This window comes from Ambystoma mexicanum, chromosome 14 (assembly GCF_040938575.1).
Source record: "Ambystoma mexicanum isolate Mex_15411 chromosome 14, UKY_AmexF1_1, whole genome shotgun sequence".
NCBI lineage: Eukaryota > Metazoa > Chordata > Amphibia > Caudata > Ambystomatidae > Ambystoma > Ambystoma mexicanum.
Window position 1 is genome coordinate 525,821,604 of NC_090940.1, and position 13,762 is coordinate 525,835,365.

A 13,762-nucleotide genomic window follows, 5' to 3' on the forward strand; every position below is an offset into this window, starting at 1 on the left:
GTTGAGCTCCAGACCGCTCTGTAGACGGCTGCCCGTCCTTCTGAATTTTCTGCCTAAACCAGGTCTTTCTGCCACTGAGCCTGTGTGTGCGGCATAGTTAAGTGACCTCCTGCTAACAGAGCGCTGAATAGTTTTGCTATCAGACCTCTAGATCCCTGGTGGGTATTTATGACATTTTCGATCGGGGTTAGTTGCCGCTGGGGTTGTTTCTCCCATCGTGTGTCTGTTAATGCACTCTTTAACTGTAGGTATAATAACGGATGAATTGCCAAGCCCTGTTGTGCCGACTCCAGTTCGGCCTTGGTCAGGAACACCCCGTATTTCCACAGTTGCCCTAACCTCACCAGTCCCAGCTCATGATTTGGCTGAACCCGTATGGGATCGACTATGAGGTCTTTAATAGGGGGCGCCCAAATACAGCCTAGGGGAGATGGCCATGCGGTGACTCCAGTCATGTCTGGTTTGTTTTTCCAGGGGGACTACAAGACTGCAAGGATGGGGTGTTCACTTATCCTTCTCAGTAACAATGTTTAGGGGAACCACAGCCCTAGCGTTGCCAACGAGAAGTGCCCATTCTCTAAACAAACCCATTGCTTTTCTCTTGACTCTCTCAAGAGTCAAGAGAAAACACCCTCAATTGTGCGGTCCTGAAATATTCGTAGAAATCTGGGAACCCCACGGCCCCTTTCAGGAGGATCATCATTTTGTACGCAATGTAGAGTTTCTTGCCCTCCAATAGGAAGGTCAAAAGGGACTGTTTAATCTCAACAAGGTATGAGTCTGGGAGTGTTACAGGGAGTGATTGAAATTAGAAGAGAAACCTTGGGAGAATGTTCATTTTTATCGTAGTCAGCCATCCCGCCCAGGAAAGATTCAGTTTTGCCCATTTTTGAATATCTGTTTTCACTGTGGTCCGTAAAGGGGTGAAATTACCTTGGTGTAAATCCCCTAATTTTTTCGTGATGGTCACCCTCGAATATCGAATGCCATTGGGCTTTAACTTGATGCCTCAGGTGTTTAGTGGCCTAGTGGCAGGGGCTGCCTTGTCTAACAGAGGCAGGGCCTCGGTTTTGTTTAGGTTAATGCGAAAGCCCGAATGGGATCTGTGTTCGGTAATTGTTGCAAGGAGGGCTAGGATAGATTGGGTCGGGCAAGTCAGGTACACTAAAATGTTGTCTGCGTATAATGCTTTTTGTATTCCTTTCCAAACCTGGTGAAACCACTGATCACAACCTTCTCCCGTATCATTTCAGCGGGTGGCTCCATGACTAGGGCGAATATCAGGGGCAAGAGTAGGCAACCCTGCCTAGTTCCTCGACTAAGCGTGAAGGGGGTGATTGCTATGCCATTAACTACTACCTTTGCTTTTGTTTTCCGGTATACGGCCTGTGCACCTTTTATCCAGTGTGCCCCAGATTTGCCTCTTGTAGCACTGCCATCATAAAACGGCCACTCAACCCTGTCAAATGCCTTTTCAGCATCATTTGAGACCAGGGTTGGGTCGTCATCCATAGCGGTCAGTGACATGATCAGGTCTAATGTTTTGCGAATATTACCCAAAACTTGCCGCACTTTGACGTAACCTACTTGGTCGCTGTGTATGAATTTCGGCAGTGCAATGCTTAGCCTATCAGCTAGGACACTGGCATAGATCTTTTCATCGACATTGATCAGGGAGATCGGCCTGTAGGAGGCACACTCCTGCTTGTCCTTCTCTTCTTTCAGCAGGACTATTATGCGCGCCTCCGTGAAGGAGACAGGGCTGACCCTGTGTTCATGATATCATTAAAAAAAGAGTCAGAGGGTGAGATGGGCCCACTATAAGACTTATAGAAGTCTGGGGTGAAGCTATCTTGTCCAGGCGCTGATCCCGGTTTCAGCATTGAAATAGCAGCATTTCTTCGAGGTTTATAGGAGCACTTAAGTGGTCTGAGTCATCGCTGTTCAGCTTCCCAAGCACTATGTTACCCATATATTTTTTTGCGCCTTCACTTTCAGCTTCTTTGTCTGAGGTGTAAAGCTGCTCATAAAACATTTGCATACTGATTTTCTAAAGTGCCGGCGGGCGAAGTGTTTCTCTGTGGTCATTTTGGGCTAATTAGCTTGCTTGCCGCTTCTGAGGGTCCAGTTTCTCTTGATCAAGGTGTGTTTAACCGTTTGAACTTTCTGGTGCCCTTGGCGCGTCCTCTTTTGGACCAGGGGCCTTCTGGTTTCCTGGAGGTTTTGGAAGAGGGTGGGAGTTCTTCCATCTATGCACTGTTTGTCCCAGTGGTCAGGTCCCGCAGCACACTGTTGCCCTCCTCAGTAGAGACAACTCAATATTCTTCATTGTCATGTTCGAATGACAGTGCAAAGGGGGAACCCCATCTGTAATGAATTCTTTGTTCCCGCAGTGAGGCAGTTAATGGGCATCAGTCTCTCCTTTTGTCCAATGTTACTGCTGATAGGTGTTGGAAGATTTTCACCCTTGAGCCTTCAAAGTCTATATGATCTCTCTCTCTCACCTGTTGCACAATCTCCATTTTGTTTCTGTAAAGATGACAATTCACCAAAACTGATCTCGGGCCACCTGGAGGGTCCACCTGCCCGGTGCACAATTCTGTTGTTGGGGGGGGGGTCAAATAGAGAGCCCACTAGAGCTTTCATCTGTCTCAGCAGTGTTTCGTTGAGAATCTCTTTAAGGCCCTGTATGCGAATGTTGGATCTTCTCTCTCGGTTTTCCAGTTTGTCCACTTTTGCGGCTAGGTCTAGATTTCTCTGCTCCAGGTCTTGGAAACATCCTTTTCCCTCATCTCAAGCAGGTTGGTGGATTGCTGATAATTCTATTAAGCCTCCACCTTGTCCTCCATCTTGTCAACTGTGATCTACAGGGCCGTCACTGTTGTCGCCACGCTGCTTTTGGATTGATTGTCTCTCCTCCAAGAGCAGATGTATGTCTGCTTTTTTGGCTGTGTCCTGTTCCCCCCCTGGGATGGCTGGCGGGTCTGGGGGCGGCGGCGATTCCATTTCAGGGCTTGAGCGACAGAACTCCTGTAGCTTACGTATGACTGCTTGGTCCAGGTCGGTTGGCATCCAGACTCAGAACTTGGTGGATCTGGGTCTGTACTGATGCCCAGTTGTTTATGCTTTGGCGAGGTGCACAGCCAGGGCGAAGATAGCAAGGCTGTACTGCGTTGAGGCCTTCGGCTCAGCGCCCTGGTCAGTCGCCCTGGGTGTTTGGTGAGGCGTGGTGGATCCACGCTCCACTACACGCCTTGCTGGTACTTCTCTGTTTTAGGCGTGGCTCGCTGCTTACTCTAGGCGCTCTGCTGACCTCTGTGTGCAATATATTGCATGTGCCTCGGGTGCCACACTGCATGCAAGGTTTGCAGGCCTCACCTTGCTTCCAGCTCTGTTGCTTCATGCTTACTGGAGGGGTGTTGTGGCACACCAACCTGTGGGTGGGGATTCCCCCTGCTGCATGGGTGGATAGCGGTTCTTGTTCCTGCTCTGGGTGTGGGCCATTGAGGGCTGATTCCCCCAGTCACGTTGTGCCCGATGGAGAGGAGCTTTCCCTCGAGTTTCGTGTGCAGATTCTGATGTGTAGTCAAGGCTGTGGCACTGCTTGGAGGGGTATAGCATGCGGTGGTCCCTCCCTGTGTAGCGTTTGATTTGATTTGATTTGGTTTTTTCACTGTTGACGTGCTGCCCTCATGCTTCTTCACTTGCGTATACTTTCTTATGGCTCTTTACACTGCCTGGCCGGGGTCCTACGTGCACCGACGCCAGGGAACTGTTGCGCTTTTTCGAGGTTGAGCTCCACGGAGGCGTGGGTTGAGTTCTTAGCATGTACTTTGGGGCGCAGATGTCACTTTCCGCTGCTGGAGGCCCTGTTGTAGTGGTGGTGCGGTTTGTGGCTTCTCCCCAATACTGTTGCCCGTGCTTTTCGCAAGTCTCGTGTGCTGGGTTTGCGGGCAGATTTTTCTGTCCCTCAATGAGGAACGTGTAGGAGTTAATACAGTCCTCCATTGTTGTTTGGGTCTGTTGCCGCCTTCCATGCGGGGCACTACGTGACCTGTGTCTCCTGGGGGGAACTGTCCTCGGTGGCCCCACAACTATCGCCGCTCAGAGGCTCCCTGGAGAGTGCAGATCCGGGCGAAGTTTGCCGAGTTCTCCTTCCTGGTTTGACTTGGGAGTCAGCCTGCAGTCAGACGGCCGCTTCTTCGTCTTTATTTTCCTGCCCTGTATAGCTGTGGCGAGCAGGGTTACATCTTAGTTGCTACCATTCCCCTACAGGTTCCAAGGACGACGAAGGCTCAAGCAGCCATGTCGTCTGAGCCCCCAGGCGGTCTCCGACCTTGCACTTTTTTAATAAGATTTTGATATGGCGTTTTAACGTATAATAATAATGAGAGGATTTTCCTTTTTTAACAGAATTACACTGGAGAATCTTATTAAGTTTGTATTTGTATGAACCTGTTGTATTGATATGTACTTTTATCAGATCAGCCAAAATAAAGCTGAACCGAACGGTTTTCCCAAACTGGAAACTAAAGAAGGGAGAATTGCATCCTAGTTGCCTTTTGACTGCTTGTTTACAGCCTCTTAGCTGTTGGCAATGCGGGTTACAGGTTTCTCCCAGTTGGTGTCCCATAGAAGGGGAGTTGTGCCCTAGTCACCTATGTATTTAATTTGTTTAGTCCTGAAAATTATTGTTTACTATCAATTGTCCTGCTCGGAGCGCCCCGGGGTCACCTTTAGCTTCAGGCCAACTAACCGGTCTTCTTTGGTGTTGCTGCTTCCTGTTTACTGTTTCTGATTACGTGTGGGGTGCTGGGATGTGGGAATGGTATGCATATAAGTACATTCGTACTATAAGTTTTAGCATTGCAATTTTATGGAAATGGTTTATTAATGTGTGAATATTACCCTCGCCCATTCACACACAGACATAGACAAATCCGTATAACCCACAAAAAATAAAATCATATATTTGTATGCTCACTTGATATTTATGGGAAGGGTTTTAGGTAGAAACATAATTTTTTTTGCTCATTTTAAATTTAGTGTATAACTTCAAGGATTTTTTAAGATATAACGATTAAGTACAATAGTATGCAAAGTAAATAACTTGTTTTAAAAATAAAGTCTACATAGGTGTAAGTACAGGGAAGTACTACGCTGTAACAATAGAGGTACAACACTGTCATACAACTTTGTATGGTTGATATTAATGGAGACAGCTATTTGTTTTTAAATGTACAGCTGCTGTGCAGGATGACACGTGTATGATCTCTTTATATTAATGACAAGTGTTCGTTTAAAAAAAAATGATGACTAGCATGTAAGCATGCACGTACTTTTGTCTGTTCAGTTTATATTTACTTTTTGTTACAGGCTTCTAGAACCTACACGCACACATTCATATAATTAGAAATACATTTGTATTTATTTTTCTCCATCGATTAACTAATTTACAGGTGTTGACATCTTTTCAATTTGCTAAAAAAGAATTATGAATTGGATTTAAAAAACGAAAAAAACATACATGTTCTTTTGAGTTTCATGAATTATTTGAAAAGTTTCGAGAGAATACTTACTTTGCATCCACGGTGATCTCTATGTTCAAATGTAATGTTTACTATGGTTTATAGGCATCGTTGGAAAGGTGGCGCGTTTAGGTGTGGTTACAAGCATTTACGGCATGAGCATTTATTATACAACAAGTTCTGCGGAGTGTTTTTCTCTTTTTTGGAGATACTATAGCAATATTGCTGTAGTTTACATAATGCATTCACACTTACTTATTGTTAGAATGTGTGTATTTATATTCAAAGTTCTATGTAGTGATTTTGCTTTTTTAAGTTTGTATCAACAGTACCAGCATACTATTTATTTGTTTTTTTATAAGGCTTGTGTTTTTAACTAGTTATACAGTTATTAATTATAGGAATCGTACCAAAATGTCACCCTCATTTGTGCACCCCTGCAGTCACTGTGAGTTTGGGAGCGCACAAAAGGAGGGTGACATATACTGCGCCCAAGCAGATCAGGGGTTGCGGGGGTGTCCCCCACTCTGCCCAGGCACCGTAACGGGAGTCGGAGGTTACCATTTTCGTAAGCGGGGGACATGAAAGAAAAAAAAGAAAAGCACGCCGCTGTGGCGTCAGCTCTAACCAACGTTAGTGGGAGGAGCTGGCGCCGCAGGGATAGAAGGGTGCGGGCGGCACACACAGAAGTGTGCCACCGTCAAGGTAAGTGGGCTGGGGGGTTGGGAAGCATAATGCAGGCTTGGAGGATGCGGGCACAGTGATCTATATATCATGCAGTAATTGGCATTGATATTTTCATCAGTGCAGATACGGGCGGCGCAGTGATCACATATGCATTTGCAACCTTGGTCATATTTCATTATGCATGCATGGCTAGTTTCTATGGACCTGTATGCTGTAATGTAATATTAGTGATCATGCGCGCAAAGTGTTTGTAAAGTTACGCTTGCGCTTGTTGTTTGAAACTGCATTACTCATACGCTTGTGAAGTATGAGGGGTCAGAAATGCAAAACGGACAAGTAGAGTTTTCTCACAAGTAGCCATTTTATCAAACAATACGGGTGAGATAAACACCTCGCTTTCCCAAACCTGTCAAACCTATCCTAAAGGAAAACACTCTCATAACAAAAGATGTCTACCCCTCACACTTGTACATACAACAAAATCATACAGTTACCATATGGCCATTCAAACTCAACAAAATAACAGTTACATTCAAAAATATACTTTGTAACCATGTATCCTTGTAACCAGAGTTGGATCCCTTCCCCCGGGATTAATTCAGGATTTTCCAAACCAAAGTTCATATCAATAAAGTGCTTTTCAATAGCCAAGTTCTGCTCCAAATACAACACAATATTCTTTTCACTCCATAAGTCCTTCACTTGGCACTGGGATTGTCTTCTTGCTAAACAGGAGCTATCACTCTTCAAGGTGATTGTCAAAGTTTCCACAAGCTTTTGCTCGATAAACCAAAAAGACTTTGTCTTCACACTTCCAGTCAGTATTCAATATAACTTCTTTTCTTTGAAAAACAACCACTTTCACCTTTCTTCTTCATAAATAATCAACAGGGTAATTCATAGAATTTCGCAGAAGAGTGTCGCAAGCGTCTGGCGCAGAGTGTCCGCGTGCGATTGTCTGCGCCAGGCACGTGCGCTAAAACCGATTTCCGCGCACAGCGTATTCATGGATTCTAGGCTCCCAAACCAGCCGTGGCGCAGAGTATCGCAGCGACCCTGCAGCAGCGCCAGTAACGCCCCCAAGAACGCCCTCGCGCAAGGAAAAGCCATCAAAATCGCAAAATCATCGCAAAGGGCTGCGCTAACCTTGGACCAGTTTACAGGGCTGCCAAACAAGGAACGCAAAGCGGGTAACGTTCATATCAGGGGTACGCGGGAAGTTTTACACGCGATTAGCCAGGGTACGTGTATTACAGGGGTACGCGGGAAGTTCAACACGCGATTGGCCAGGGTACGTGTATTACAGGGGTACGCGTGAAGTTTTACATGCGATTAGCCAGGGCACGTGTATTACAGGGGTACGCGGCAATTATCACACGCGATTTGGCTGGGTACGTGTATTACAGGGGTATACGGGAAGTTTTACACGCTATTTGGCTGGGTACGTGTATTACAGGGGTGCACGGGAATAATCACACGCGATTTGGCCAGGTACGTGTATTACAGGGGTGCGTGGGAATTATCACACGCAATTTGGCTGGGTATGTGTATTACAGGGGTGCGTGGGAAGTTAAACACGCGATTAGGCTGGGTGGGTCCTCACAGGTGTACCCTGTACACCCTCCACGGCCCCTGCAGGCCGCCCACACCACAGGGGACTACCCTGCACACCTGCTCATGTCCCCCTGCACCCCCACCCCCCAGCCACCAGGGGCACCCACCACCAGGCCCCGACTCATGTCTCCCACCACCCCCACCCCCCAGCCACCAGGGGCACCCACCACCAGGCCCGCACCCATGTCTCCCACCACCCCACCACCCAGCAGTGCAGGGGCAGCCTCCACCAGGCCCCCACCCATGTCTCCCACCACCCCCACCCCCCAGCAGTGCAGGGGCACCCACCACCAGGCCCCCACTCATGTCTTCCACCACCCCACCCCCCAGCAGTGCAGGGGCAGCCTCCACCAGGCCCCCACTCATGTCTCCCACCACCCCCACCCCCCAGCCACCAGGGGCATCCTCCACCAGGCCCGCACCCATGTCTCCCACCACCCCACCCCCCAGCAGTGCAGGGGCAGCCTCCACCAGGCCCCCACCCATGTCTCCCACCACCCCACCCCCCAGCAGTGCAGGGGAAGCCTCCACCAGGCCCCCACTCATGTCTCCCACCACCCCCACCCCCCAGCCACCAGGGGCATCCTCCACCAGGCCCGCACCCATGTCTCCCACCACCCCACCCCCCAGCAGTGCAGGGGCAGCCTCCACCAGGCCCCCACCCATGTCTCCCACCACCCCCACCCCCCAGCAGTGCAGGGGCACCCACCACCAGGCCCCCACTCATGTCTCCCACCACCCCACCCCCCAGCAGTGCAGGGGCAGCCTCCACCAGGCCCCCACCCATGTCTCCCACCACCCCACCCCCCAGCAGTGCAGGGGCAGCCTCCACCAGGCCCCCACTCATGTCTCCCACCACCTCCACCCCCCAGCCACCAGGGGCATCCTCCACCAGGCCCGCACCCATGTCTCCCACCACCCCACCCCCCAGCAGTGCAGGGGCAGCCTCCACCAGGCCCCCACTCATGTCTCCTACCACCCCCACCCCCCAGCCACCAGGGGCACCCACCACCAGGCCCCCACTCATGTCTCCCACCACCCCCACCCTCCAGCCACCAGGGGCACCCACCACCAGGCCCCCACTCATGTCTCCCACCACCCCCACCCCCCAGCAGTGCAGGGGCAGCCTCCACCAGGCCCCCACTCATGTCTCCCACCACCCCCACCCCCCAGCAGTGCAGGGGCAGCCTCCACCAGGCCCCCACTCATGTCCCCTATCACCCCCACCCCCCAGCCACCAGGGGCACCCTCCACCAGGCCCCCACCCATGTCCAACCCATGTCTCCCACCACCCCCACCCCCCAGCCACCAGGGGCACCCTCCACCAGGCCCCCACCCATGTCTCCCACCACCCCACCCCCCAGCAGTGCAGGGGCAGCCTCCACCAGGCCCCCACTCATGTCCCCTATCACCCCCACCCCCCAGCCACCAGGGGCATCCTCCACCAGCCCCCCACCCATGTCTCCCACCACCCCCACCCCCCAGCAGTGCAGGGGCAGCCTCCACCAGGCCCCCACTCATGTCTCCCACCACCCCCACCCCCCAGCAGTGCAGGGGCAGCCTCCACCAGGCCCCCACTCATGTCCCCTATCACCCCCACCCCCCAGCCACCAGGGGCACCCTCCACCAGGCCCCCACCCATGTCCAACCCATGTCTCCCACCACCCCCACCCCCCAGCCACCAGGGGCACCCTCCACCAGGCCCCCACCCATGTCTCCCACCACCCCACCCCCCAGCAGTGCAGGGGCAGCCTCCACCAGGCCCCCACTCATGTCCCCTATCACCCCCACCCCCCAGCCACCAGGGGCATCCTCCACCAGGCCCCCACCCATGTCTCCCACCACCCCACCCCCCAGCAGGGAAGGGGCAGCCTCCACCAGGCCCCCACTCATGTCTCCCACCACCCCCACCCCCCAGCAGTGCAGGGGCGGCCTCCACCAGGCCCCCACTCATGTCCCCTATCACCCCCACCCCCCAGCCACCAGGGGCACACTCCACCAGGCCCCCACCCATGTCCAACCCATGTCTCCCACCACCCCCACCCCCCAGCCACCAGGGGCACCCTCCACCAGGCCCCCACCCATGTCTCCCACCACCCCACCCCCCAGCAGTGCAGGGGCAGCCTCCACCAGGCCCCCACTCATGTCCCCTATCACCCCCACCCCCCAGCCACCAGGGGCATCCTCCACCAGGCCCCCACCCATGTCTCCCACCACCCCCACCCCCCAGCAATGCAGGGGCAGCCTCCACCAGGCCCCCACCCATGTCTCCCACCACCCCACCCCCCAGCAGTGCAGGGGCAGCCTCCACCAGGCCCCCACTCATGTCCCCCACCACCCCCACCCCCCAGCCACCAGGGGCATCCTCCACCAGGCCCGCACCCATGTCTCCCACCACCCCCACCCCCCAGCAGTGCAGGGGAAGCCTCCACCAGGCCCCCACTCATGTCTCCCACCACCCCCACCCCCCAGCCACCAGGGGCATCCTCCACCAGGCCCGCACCCATGTCTCCCACCACCCCACCCCCCAGCAGTGCAGGGGCAGCCTCCACCAGGCCCCCACCCATGTCTCCCACCACCCCCACCCCCCAGCAGTGCAGGGGCACCCACCACCAGGCCCCCACTCATGTCTCCCACCACCCCACCCCCCAGCAGTGCAGGGGCAGCCTCCACCAGGCCCCCACCCATGTCTCCCACCACCCCACCCCCCAGCAGTGCAGGGGCAGCCTCCACCAGGCCCCCACTCATGTCTCCCACCACCTCCACCCCCCAGCCACCAGGGGCATCCTCCACCAGGCCCGCACCCATGTCTCCCACCACCCCACCCCCCAGCAGTGCAGGGGCAGCCTCCACCAGGCCCCCACTCATGTCTCCTACCACCCCCACCCCCCAGCCACCAGGGGCACCCACCACCAGGCCCCCACTCATGTCTCCCACCACCCCCACCCTCCAGCCACCAGGGGCACCCACCACCAGGCCCCCACTCATGTCTCCCACCACCCCCACCCCCCAGCAGTGCAGGGGCAGCCTCCACCAGGCCCCCACTCATGTCTCCCACCACCCCCACCCCCCAGCAGTGCAGGGGCAGCCTCCACCAGGCCCCCACTCATGTCCCCTATCACCCCCACCCCCCAGCCACCAGGGGCACCCTCCACCAGGCCCCCACCCATGTCCAACCCATGTCTCCCACCACCCCCACCCCCCAGCCACCAGGGGCACCCTCCACCAGGCCCCCACCCATGTCTCCCACCACCCCACCCCCCAGCAGTGCAGGGGCAGCCTCCACCAGGCCCCCACTCATGTCCCCTATCACCCCCACCCCCCAGCCACCAGGGGCATCCTCCACCAGCCCCCCACCCATGTCTCCCACCACCCCCACCCCCCAGCAGTGCAGGGGCAGCCTCCACCAGGCCCCCACTCATGTCTCCCACCACCCCCACCCCCCAGCAGTGCAGGGGCAGCCTCCACCAGGCCCCCACTCATGTCCCCTATCACCCCCACCCCCCAGCCACCAGGGGCACCCTCCACCAGGCCCCCACCCATGTCCAACTCATGTCTCCCACCACCCCCACCCCCCAGCCACCAGGGGCACCCTCCACCAGGCCCCCACCCATGTCTCCCACCACCCCACCCCCCAGCAGTGCAGGGGCAGCCTCCACCAGGCCCCCACTCATGTCCCCTATCACCCCCACCCCCCAGCCACCAGGGGCATCCTCCACCAGGCCCCCACCCATGTCTCCCACCACCCCACCCCCCAGCAGGGAAGGGGCAGCCTCCACCAGGCCCCCACTCATGTCTCCCACCACCCCCACCCCCCAGCAGTGCAGGGGCGGCCTCCACCAGGCCCCCACTCATGTCCCCTATCACCCCCACCCCCCAGCCACCAGGGGCACACTCCACCAGGCCCCCACCCATGTCCAACCCATGTCTCCCACCACCCCCACCCCCCAGCCACCAGGGGCACCCTCCACCAGGCCCCCACCCATGTCTCCCACCACCCCACCCCCCAGCAGTGCAGGGGCAGCCTCCACCAGGCCCCCACTCATGTCCCCTATCACCCCCACCCCCCAGCCACCAGGGGCATCCTCCACCAGGCCCCCACCCATGTCTCCCACCACCCCCACCCCCCAGCAATGCAGGGGCAGCCTCCACCAGGCCCCCACCCATGTCTCCCACCACCCCACCCCCCAGCAGTGCAGGGGCAGCCTCCACCAGGCCCCCACTCATGTCTCCCACCACCCCCACCCCCCAGCCACCAGGGGCATCCTCCACCAGGCCCGCACCCATGTCTCCCACCACCCCCACCCCCCAGCAGTGCAGGGGCACCCACCACCATACACCCCACCAACCTGGATGACTCCGTGCCATCTTCCCTCGTTGGGCCCTGTGGGGTCCCAGCTGCCTCTTCTGCTGCTGAGGAGTCCAACTCCGACCTCCGCCTCTTGGACCTCCCCTTGCCAGCTGCGGCCTGGGACGCGGCACCAGACTCCTCACTCCCCGACGAGATCACAACTTGGGAGGGGATCTGGCCCTTGCGTCTCCGGCTGGTGGTGCGACCCCTGCCGCTGTGCTCCACAGCACCTGCTCCGTCCTCTTCATCAGTTGACGGTGCAGACAGGGAGAAAGAAAACACAGGCATCAGGGCACTGTAAAATGGACTCATACACACATGACAGTTATACATGAGTGGCATAGGTAAACCTCAGACATGGCATCACAATCCCCAACACACATGTCATTTCAACTTGCACACATGAGCCATACCACAGCCATGATGCAACAGCCAGCACCATCCATTCACATACAACAGCATGTGCAGCCAAAGGTCATCCACACATCACATGCAACATAGGGAGTACACTACACATGCACACACAACACCAAACCTGCATGCATGTGTACACCTCTGCCAACTGTCGCAGTGTCTCCATCGACATCCATGTCACACCTGACAATCATTCCTCCACATCCTGTGCCATGCAAGCCCACACACACAAGCACCATCCATGTGTCACACATGAGACCCCTCGCATGTGTCACCCTCACAGCCCTGTACACCCCCCCTACTTGGCCACATAAAATACATGTTCAACCTGCACACTCCTGGCACACCACCACACGCACAACTTACTATCAGTATGCATGTACACTTACCGCTCGACTCCAGACGGGTCTGCTTCTCAAGGACATGGATGTGGAGCGCAGGGGATATGCGTTCCAGGACCCTCATCTGATCTTCCGACAAGTGGCCCCGCCCGCCCCTTAGCATATGCTGCCATCATGAGGCGCCGGGCCTTGTTGAGGGTGCTGGACCTGAAGTCCTCCCAGCGCTTCCTGACACATTAGTAGTCGCGGACTGCCACCTCCTCCGCGTTGATGGCAGTCACGACGTCCATCGGCGCGCAACCTTCCGAAGAGGGCATCATACTGCCCCACGACATGCTCCACCAGGACAACAACTTCCCTGGCACTGAAGCTGGTGCCCCTCTGCCTCCTTGGCCGGGGGTTGCCACTGGTGCCAGATGTCGTAGTGCCCGACATGGCAACCCCAGAGGCAGGAGTGGGTGGGCAACTGGGTCCTGGTGCTGGGCTGTGGGGTGACAGTCGGGAGCCTTTGGTTCCAGCAGGGGTGGTCACAGCAACAGCACCCCTGGCTGATGTGCAGGCAGCAAATGGCAGGGCACGTGGCCAGCAGGCAGTCAGGCAGCAGCAGATGGCAGGTGGGAGCGTGCTCAGGGCTCTGGGGGGCAGTAATTTGGCCTCCTGGGCAGGAGCGTGGTCTTTCGTGTGTGAACGCGTGGACAGCCTGATAGGGAGTGATTTTGCACGTGAAAATCCCACACGTCTGCGTGTGAATCGAAGAAAGGCCCTTAGCGCGTAAACCCATCAACAGCATATGCGCGTCCATGAAGTCACGTGCACGTGCAGGAAAA